We start from the raw sequence: 9800 nt of genomic DNA, 5'->3' as shown, positions 1-9800 counted from the left end.
TTTTTGAGTTGGAGTCCCACTCTGTTGCCCAGAGTGGAGTGCAGTGGCCGCTCCTGGCCACCGCAGCCTCGACCCGCTGGGCTCCGGCTATCCTTCCGCCTCTGCCTTCTGAGTAGCCGGAATTACAGGCACGCGCTACCACGCCCGGCTGATTTTTTGATTGATTGTAGAGATGAGGTCTCGCTGCCCAGGTGGGTCTCGAACCCGCAGCTCAGGCAATCCACTCACCTCAGCCTCCCGAAGGCGCGGGATTACAGGCTGAGCCACCGAGCCCGGCTAAATAAATATTTTTTAAAGGTTAAAAAAAACCAAAACAAACACCGCTCAGCAAGATCAGGTGAATAGGGAGGGAGGGGCACAGGGGCCATGCCATTTTTGGCCAAAAACTACTGAACACTCAGCAAAGTGTGGGCAGGTATACTCATAAATCACCCATCATAAAATGGGCAAGTGCATTGAAAGAAGCTTCAAAACAAAATTTCACTGAAGCCCAACAAAACCTCTCACAACAGTGCTAGCTGGTACACTGCTGCTGATGGGTTCCTAGGACACTTACCTGGAGTGTGGAGGGAACCTGTACTACAAGAGACCCACCCTCCAAAAAGTAATCCCAAATTTTGGGGGATCTTCCCCCAAATAATTATGTAAATGTTCAATCATTTAGTGATTCTTGGCTCAGAAGGATCTACTTTGCTTCAAGGTAATTATCCTCACTTGTATATGAAACATCTGGACCCTTCTTTTATTAGGGAAAAAGGGGAAAAGCCACTAATTTAATCTCTGGAGGAACATTCCTTTATTAGGGCGTTCTACAAACTACCTAACATTGTTATATTTGTATTATTGACTACAATGTGTTAGATGAGAAGATAGATTAAGAGTTAAGAGACAGCTGCTTGTGGCTGAGCTTCCAAGTGCAGCCAACTGAACTTTACTCTAATGTCTCTTCCTTCACGGTGATCTGAAGATGTTCTTCCTGCAGCCCCTTGTGACTGACATGTGTCCCTGGCAAGATCTATGAGGAAAGTAGGGCAGGTATTCCAAAATGAGAGTTACTGGGTTATTGTTGATATTTTGTATTTTCTTTGAAGTTGGTATTTTTTTTTTTTTTTTTTTGGTCTGGGTCTCACTCTGTCACCCAGACTGGAGTGCAGTGGCACGATCATGACTCACTGAAGCCTCAACCTCCCAGGTTCAGCAGACCGTTCTACCTTAGCCTCCTGAGTAGCTGTGACTGCAGGCACAAATCACCTCTCCCAGCTAAGTTTTTGGATTTTTTTTGTAGAGACGAGGTCTTGCTATGTTGCCTAGGCTGGTCTCAAACTTCCAGGCTCAAATGGTTCTCCCATCTCGGCCTCCCTAAGCACTGGGATTACAGGCATGAGCCACCTGTGCCTGGTCTGAAGTAGCTCTTAAATTGGGAGGAAATATCAGTCTAGTTCCACTACTTAGAGTTCTCTCTCAAATCCTCAGTTCTAGGCATTCCATAGTCAGTGGATATGTTTCCAACTCCTGCTTATTAACAAACATGCTGGAAGATTTATAGAGCCACTTTAAGTCCCCAGGTCCATAGACACACACATCTCACCAATAATAGTCTGTGAATGCACAAGATAAAGTAAAACAATAACCAAAACAAAAACATCTTACATTCTGGAGAAAGAAGGCATTCTGGAATTATTTGTATTGTCTGAGATGAATGCTTATTGTGTAAAATATTCTGCTTCACTTTTTAAAAATTGAATTGGCAGTCTTACTCTGTTGTCCAGGCTGGAGTGCAGTAGCATGAACACAGCTCACTGCAGCCTCGATCTCAGCCTCCCAAGTAGCTGGAACCACAGGTGTGTGCCACCATACTTGGCTAATTTTGTGTAGAGGTAAGGTTTTGCTACGTTGCCAAGGCTGGTCTTGAACTCCTGGGTTCAGGCAATCCTCAGTCTCCCAAAATTCTGGGATTAGAGGTGTGAGCTACCACCAGCAATCTGGCTGCTGCTTCATTTTTTAATGAAAAGGTCATTTGCAAATGAATCAATTAACTGCATTTATTTGCAAAAGGGCAAGGGTGACCCTGAAATAGAATTTTGTGAGCAATTGCAAGTTTCAAACTGAGAAGATATAGAAATTTGTGGCAGGAATTCATTCAACAAGCAAATACTATTACTATGTGATATTTCAGATTTGCAAGATGAATCAGGCATCTGATCACACCTGGAGAGGTTCATAGGCTAATAGAGAGAGAACTGCCCAGAGTACTAAAGTACAAAATGAAATATAATGCATGCCCCCGTGAAACATACAGAGGACTATGGAAATTATGAGGTCAAGACGCAGAAACAAATCTTTGCATGAGGTAGAAGTTTTTAAAATTGTCTCAAATTGTACCTGGAGTTTTACTTCACCATCATTGTGAAGTCAATAAATGAGGATTTGGATGACACTGTGCATGATGGGACTTCGTTAAAATCATCAGTGGCTTCACAGTCTTATATAGAAGACAAGCACTATTATTCTTCATGTGTAGTTGGAAGTTTAGGCAGGGAAGTGTTTTTCTTCTCTGTTTTGTAGTCAAAACATGCTTCCCAAGGAATCGGCTGCTCCCCATAGTCTTTTCTCACTGAGTAAAGACTATCAAATTCCAGGCTAGAACTGGAAGCCACACACTTCTCACTCCCCACCACGCTTCACAGAAACCCAGGGTACCCCAGAAACCATGCTGGGAAGTCTGATCTCAGAATGCTCCACCCTCCTCTATGGGCTGTGACCACCCAGTGGTGGTGGGGGCTGATTCAGAGCTGGGAGGAAGCAGGCTGAAGAGGAACATTAAACTCTTGTTTGCCAAGAGAACCCTATATCTAGAAGGGAGGGGAGAGTTGGAAGCCGTGTCTCGACATGGTTAGATATGTGGCTTTAGAAGATGATGTAGCCGGGCTCAGTGGTTCAGCCTGTCATCCCGCGCCTTTGGGAGGCCGAGGTGAGTGAACTGCCTGAGCCCGCGGGTTCGAGACCCGCCTGGGCAACTTGGCGAGGCCTCATCTCCACAATCAATCAAAAAAATCAGCCGGGCGTGGTAGCGCGCGCCTGTAGTTCCGGCTACTGGGAAGGCTGAGGCGGGAGGATCGCCGGAGCCCGGCGGGTCGAGGCTGCGGCGGCCGGGAGCGGCCGCTGCCCTCCAGTCTGGGCGACCGAGTGAGACTGGACTCAAAAAAAAAAAAAAAAGAAGATGACGAAGGTAGCACCGAAGGGATAAAGATGGCTCTACTGACAACCAAAGGGTGACTTCATGGGCACAACAGGAAAGAATGAAGGCCAGTGGCTGTAGGATGGGGCTAGTTGGGATGAAAAGGAGAAAGGTAGCGAGGCACAAGTGTTTTCTTTGGAACTGTGAGCGCAGGTAAGAGAAATGAAGTGGCGTCTGTTGGCATCAGGGAGAGGAAGACCCTGGGTCGGTTTGCTTCCTGGTAAAGTCAAGTGGTGGGGAGAGGTGAGGGCATACCAATAGATCCACACACGCCGTTGAGGCTCATCTCAGAGTTCTGAATGGAAAGCTGGTCCGGAGTGAGGCGACATCGGTGGTCTCTCCCAGGAAACAAGCGCGTGCTGTATTCCCGAGCTCAGTTCCCCCAACTGTGATCTATGGAACACTAGAGCTGAGATTAAAGAGAGGGGGTGAAAGGGCACTTAGAATGATGGTGTCTGACGAGAATGATGGTGAATGATTGTGCCTGGGTTATAAAGCGACTGCTATAGAATTAGCATCTTGAATACATGCCAGCAGATTGGCAGTATTTATTTCATCTCACAGATTTATTTTTTATTTCCCACACAACACGGATATATTTTTGCTTTTATTTTATTTTTAGAGATTTAGGACCCTAAGAAACCTTGGAAGTCATCTGGTTCCCATTTTATAGATGGATATGGAAACTGAGGCTCTGAGAAATGAAATGGCAAACCTGAACGGGCCAGTATGAGGCAGAACCAGGAACAGAATGTGGCCATCCTGACCTAAGGCTAGGGTTTTGCCACTGTGACCCGCCTCCCTCTAAGTCTCCGTTCTCTGCGATAATAGCAGAAGGTAGAACCTGGAGTTAAAGACCGTAAAGTCCCTGGAACACGCTCTCAATGGTAGCGTTTGACTAGCCTTTGCCTTTGTTTGATGTGGGTCAAGTTCGTTGGCATATTTCTTCTCAGCTCACGTCTGTCATCTTAATGTACAGACTGGCATGAAAATGATCTGTTTGTAAACCACAAGGGAAAGTTGCTCTGGTTTTGTTCTCAGCACCTTCAGAGGAACAGTCTGTGGGAAAACCCCTCCATACCTTCCCTTTTCTCCTCTTCTTGGTACCCTGAAGCTGATGACTCCTTTTCTCGGTCAGTAGTTTTCATAGCTTAGTCTAGGAAGAATGCCACTATGTGTTCTAGTCCTTACTGATCCTCGGCAAAAGAAGGAAAGAAGATGGTGTAGGCCATTTTCCATAAAACTCTGTTTCAAAAGCTTAAAGGACTGTCTTTTATTTGAAATCACATTCTTCCTCTTTTGTCTGTGTAATTTAGATGCCATATTTCTTTTTTTTTTTTTTAAGATGCCATATTTCAAAAATGAAGCGACAGGAATAGATGATGGAGGCCATTTAATTAAATGGTTAAACAAAAGGTGTCTGTTATATATATTTCTTAATGTACAAATGTCTGTGAGAATGTCTCTAAGCCATTGCTCTCTGTGAAAGTGCTTCTTAACCATATGTGATGAAGGGTCGGTTTTTCTTTCCAATCAGTTGTGGAGCAATGCTATTATAAACTATAATGAAGTGGATTAATAGAAAAACAAAATGGACATCGCAGTAATGTCTGATTGCTATAAATGTTCCTAAACCCAGTCAGGCTTGGTGGCTCATGCCTGTAATCCCAGAAACTTTGGGAGGCTGAGGCAGGAGGATGGATTGAGGCCAGGAGTTTGAGACCAAATCTCACCAAAAATGGTGAGACCCCCATCTTTATTATTTAACAAAAAGTTCCCAAATCCATTTTCTTGCTGCAGACTGTCAGGCAAACAGTTGGTAGATCAGCCCTGGTCTATAAAATATACCTATAGTATATTAATTTAGGACATCATGGTTTTTGGAACACCAGACCCTGCAGAACCGTTATGGGCAAAGATGTTCTATGGTTCAATCCATCTGGGAAATGCTGAGAATAACGTGGAGATTTTCAGAGCCCTTCATCTGGTGATAAGGGAGTGTGTGCAGTATTTCTTGAACTTATTTGACCACAGAATCACCACCCCCATTCTTGGTATTTACCTCTTTGCTGTCTTTCTCTTCTTTTAGCTGTAGTGTTCTGCAGATCACAGTTTGGGAAACTGTGCTCTTCAATATAGCATCTGCCTGTTTCCAGTTATGGGACTTGAATATGTAAGGATTTTAGTATACTTGAGGGTCCTGGAACCAATCTCCCCATATACCCAGGGGCAACTGTATAGTTTTGCATAAATACTAATTCCATTACTCACCATTTCCTTCTTCTCTCTTGGTGTCTCTCTTGGTAGCAACTGTGAAGTAATCTGACCTAGCATCTAACTTCTACTCCCTCTCCTCCTCTCCTTCCTCCTCTTCCCCATCCTCCCTCTCCTCATCTTCCTCCTCCTCTTTTGTAAACTCTCTGTTTATGCCAATTACATGATTTTCTATGAAGGTAGTCCTCTCTTATTGATTTGTAGTTGTCCTCTTTATATAAAAAAAGATTATTAAATCTTTATCAGTTACATATGCTGAACATTTTTTCCCTACGTTGCCTTTTATCTCAAATATTTCTCATCTAGATTGTTATATGTATGTTAGTGGAATCTTGCCCATTGTATTTCTTGGTGATTATTATAAGAAAGTTATTGAATTTCTTATGTTTTAGTTTGTATTTGGCCAAAAGAGAGAGGGCCTATCAAATAAATTTAGAAAATCATTTTCAAGAGCTAATGGGAAATATGATTCTTTTCACTGGAAGTGCCTATTGACCAGATGTGGTGGCTCATGCCTGTAATCCCAGCATTTTGGGAGATTGAGGCGGGAGGATTGCCTGAGCCCAGGAGTTTGAGACCAGCCTAGGCAACACGGTAAGACCTCATCTCAAATAAAATCGAAATAAAATAAAATAGTGCCTATTGAGTATAAAGCACATTGAATCTTTAAAAAGAATCAATTAGATTTTCCTGATTAAATTTCATGTCTTCCAACTCACAGAAAAAAATTTAACAGATTCTAAAGAGAATAGATTACCTAGAAAGAAAAAAATAACTTGCAGGTAACAGATTTCTCATTAGTGACACTTGTGGAACTGAGCTAACTCCATAGATATTCTCACTGCCAGTTTAGACACCCTGATCTCATTGGTGTAAAAAAGGGGGGATCTGGGGTTTTTGTACTTTGGGGAATGTTCTTCACCTTGGAGAAATCTACTTTGCTGGCTCTTTCTGAGATTTGTAGAAGTATCCCCAGCCGGGCTCGGTGGCTCAGCCTGTAATCTCGCACCTTTGGGAGGCTGAGGTGACTGGATTGCCTGAGCCCGCGGGTTCGAGACCCACCTGGGCAACTTGGCGAGACCTCATCTCTACAATAAATAAAAAAATTAGCCAGGCGTGGTAGCGCATGCTTATAGTTCCAGCTACTTGGAAGGCTGAGGCGGAAGGATCATCTGAGTCCAGCAGGTTGAGGCTGCGGTGGCCAGGAGCGGCCACTGCACTCCAGTCTGGGCGACAGAGTGAGACTCCAACTCAAAAAAAAAAGAAGTATCCCCTATCTTTTTCTTCCCATATGCACAACTTTCCTAATTTGGATGTCCTTCCACATACCTTGTGGTTTAGAGTTTCAATTTCTTCTAGTTTCAACAAAGTTAGAGTTTCTACATCTCATTATCCTTGTAACACTTGGATATTATTAACAAAAAGGGATCACTAACTTTTTATTAACATCTTCCAGTAAAGATCGCAGCACAATTCTTATCAGAATATTGCAAATTGATCCTAGTACTAATTCACGAGTGTAAGAACTAAAAATAGCCAAGAGCATTTTGAGCATGATAACTGAAATGATGATATTGCTATTAGAAAAATGGACCAACATAACAGCTTAGAAACTGACCCGAGGAACTTAGAATGAGAAGGAAATCAACACTAATCAATACTCTTAGAAACATTGACTATCCGATTGGATAAAGATATTATTAGAGTTATTGCTTATATTTACTCCCTGAATAATTTTCAGACATATTAAAGTGGTAAATGTGAAAATCAAAACCAACAAAACTCGTAATAGAAATATAAGAATGGGTACGGTGGCTCAGTCTGTAATCCCAGCAGTTTGGGAGGCTGAGGTGAGAGGATTGCTTGAGCTCAGGGGTTTGAGACCAGCCTGGACCACTTGGTGAGACCTCATCTCTACAATAAATCACAAAAACTAGCCAGGCATGGTGGCATGTGTCTGTAGTTCCAGCTAGTTGGAAGGCTGAGGTGGAAGGATCAGCTAAGCTCAGCAGGTCGAGGCTGCAGTGGCCATGAGTGTGCCACTGCACCCCAGCCTGGACAACAAGAGTGAGACTCCAACTTCTCAGCCTGTAATCCCGCACCTTTGGGAGGCTGAGGTGAGTGGATTGCCTGAGCCCATGGGTTCGAGACCCGCCTGGGCAAGCGAGACCTCTTCTCTACAATAAATCAAAAAATCAGCCGGGCATGCCTGTAAATCTGGCTACTTGGAAGGCTGAGGTGGAAGGATCACCAGAGCCCAGCAGGTCGAGGCTGCAGTGACCGGGAGCGGCCACTGCACTCCAGTCTGGGCGACAGAGTGAGACTCCAACTCAAAAAAATAAAAGGAAATATGAGAGAATATCTTCATGGTCTTAGCATATGGAGGGATTTCTTAAAGAAGGCTTAAGCGTGTAGACCATTATACTTCCAGAATGGTTGGAGCAAGGGAAGAGAGGAGGTGAAAGGCACAAGGTGAGGAGGGAAGGGACAGGAGCTAGACAATTGCTATATAACCTGTAGTCGTTAACCCAAGTTAAAGACTTTTTGGCCAAATGGCAAAAGTGCATGAAGCAGGAAAGTATTCTTATCAAATTCATTATACTGGCTGCAGTGGATTACAAGGGGCTGAGGAGGTATAAGGAGACCATTTAGGAAGTAGTTGCAGTAGGAAAATGATGAAGGTGCTTGGGTCAAAATGATTGCAGAGTGAATGGTGAGAAGAGAATAGTTGCAAAAAATAGGCAGGTTATAGACTCAATAGGACCTGATGCTTGAGTGAATTTGTAGAGTGAGGAAGGAGTTGGGTCATTTTAGAACATGTTATCTTTTTTTAAAAAACAATTTATTTTGTAGAGACGGGGTCTCGCTGTGTTGCCCAGGCTGGTCTCAAACTCCTGGGCTCAAGTGCTTCTCATGCCTTAGCTTCCTAAAGTGCTGAGATTACAGTATGAGCCACTGCACCTGGCTTACAATGTATCTTAATAAGACATCCAAGAGGATATTGAGTAACCATTGATATGTGTCTGAAACTTCAAAAATGTGTTTGGGCTGCAGATTTAATTTTGGAAGTCATTGTGTGTAGATGGTGAAACTATAAGGGTGAGGAGAACACTTAAAACAGGGCACAGACTCTGGCCCATGGGCCGACTGCATATTTTTTCACAGCCCACAAAGCTAATAATTGTCTTTATGTGTTTGAATGGTTGGGAGAAAAAAAATCAAAAGAATAATAATATTTTCTGGCACATGGAAATTATGTGAAATTCAAATTCCATGTCTGTAAATTAAGTTTTATTGGAATATAACTACACCCATTCATTTGGTGGCTTTCAGGTTTCGATGGCTTAAGTTTAGTAGTTGTGACAGAGACCCAGAAACAGTAGGGTCTACAAAGCCTAAAATACTATGTGGCCCTTTACAGACAGTTTGACAATCCCTGCCTTAGACAAAGATAAAGGATTAGAAGTGAGGAGGACTTCGGACCATCTTTCAATTATCATCCACATCAGTGACTTCTTAGAGGGTAATGAACTGACAAAAGAAACTAAGGAGTTGCCAGAGAGGACAGCCAGGGAAGGTGGCAGCACTTGGCTCTAAGGGAACCATTTACTTTATCAACATGGCGGTCACTAATGTTCTTAGGAGATCATTAGAAAGAGGGGCCCAGGGAGGAAGAGAGGAGGAGTGCAGACGAGGTAAGAGGAGGAGAGAGCTGTATAGAGGAACTGGCGACAGCAACTCCTTCCAGAACTTCGGCGGGATAGGGGGAGGCAGTGTCTTGAGGAATACAAAGGCTGAGGCAAACTCTTGTTTATTTTTTAAAACATTTATTTATTTATCTTTTGTAGAGATGAAGTCTTACTATGTTGTCCAGACTGGTCTCAGACTCCTGGGCTCAAGTGATCCTTCCACCTTAACTTCTCAGAGTGCAGAGATTATAGGTGTGAACCACGATGCTCAGCCTTATTGTATGTTTGTTTATTTATTTTATTAAGATGAAAGAGATGAGTATATTTCAATGCAAAATGAAAGAAGCCATTAAATTTAGAGGATCATCAAGGTTTCAAGTTTCCTGAGGAAGAAGTTTTCTTGAATATGGGTAGCTTTCTTCAAGAGGTACACATGTAGGTTCTTCCTCTCAGTCAGCAATTTTTTTTTTTAATCAACTTCCATCTCATCCTTGTTTCTTCTGGTCTATCCTTCCAGTTGTCCTTCAGATATCTGTTTGTTTTTTTCTTTTTTTGAGTTGGAATCTCACTCTGTCACCCAGACTGGAGTGCAGTGGCCG

The 9800-nt window shown here is 43.1% G+C and overlaps 1 pseudogene; it reads left to right on the top strand.

Annotated features, from left to right (window-relative positions):
• Positions 1-9131: 9131 nt before the first annotated feature.
• LOC103265574 overlaps positions 9132-9800 on the top strand; it is a 7813-nt pseudogene continuing 7144 nt past the window's right edge.

Source organism: Carlito syrichta, unplaced genomic scaffold (assembly GCF_000164805.1).
Source record: "Carlito syrichta isolate Samal-C Ts95f unplaced genomic scaffold, Tarsius_syrichta-2.0.1 Scaffold98146, whole genome shotgun sequence".
Lineage (NCBI taxonomy): Eukaryota > Metazoa > Chordata > Mammalia > Primates > Tarsiidae > Carlito > Carlito syrichta.
Note: the sequence above shows the minus strand (reverse complement) of the source record. Positions and strands in the feature narration are given on the sequence as shown.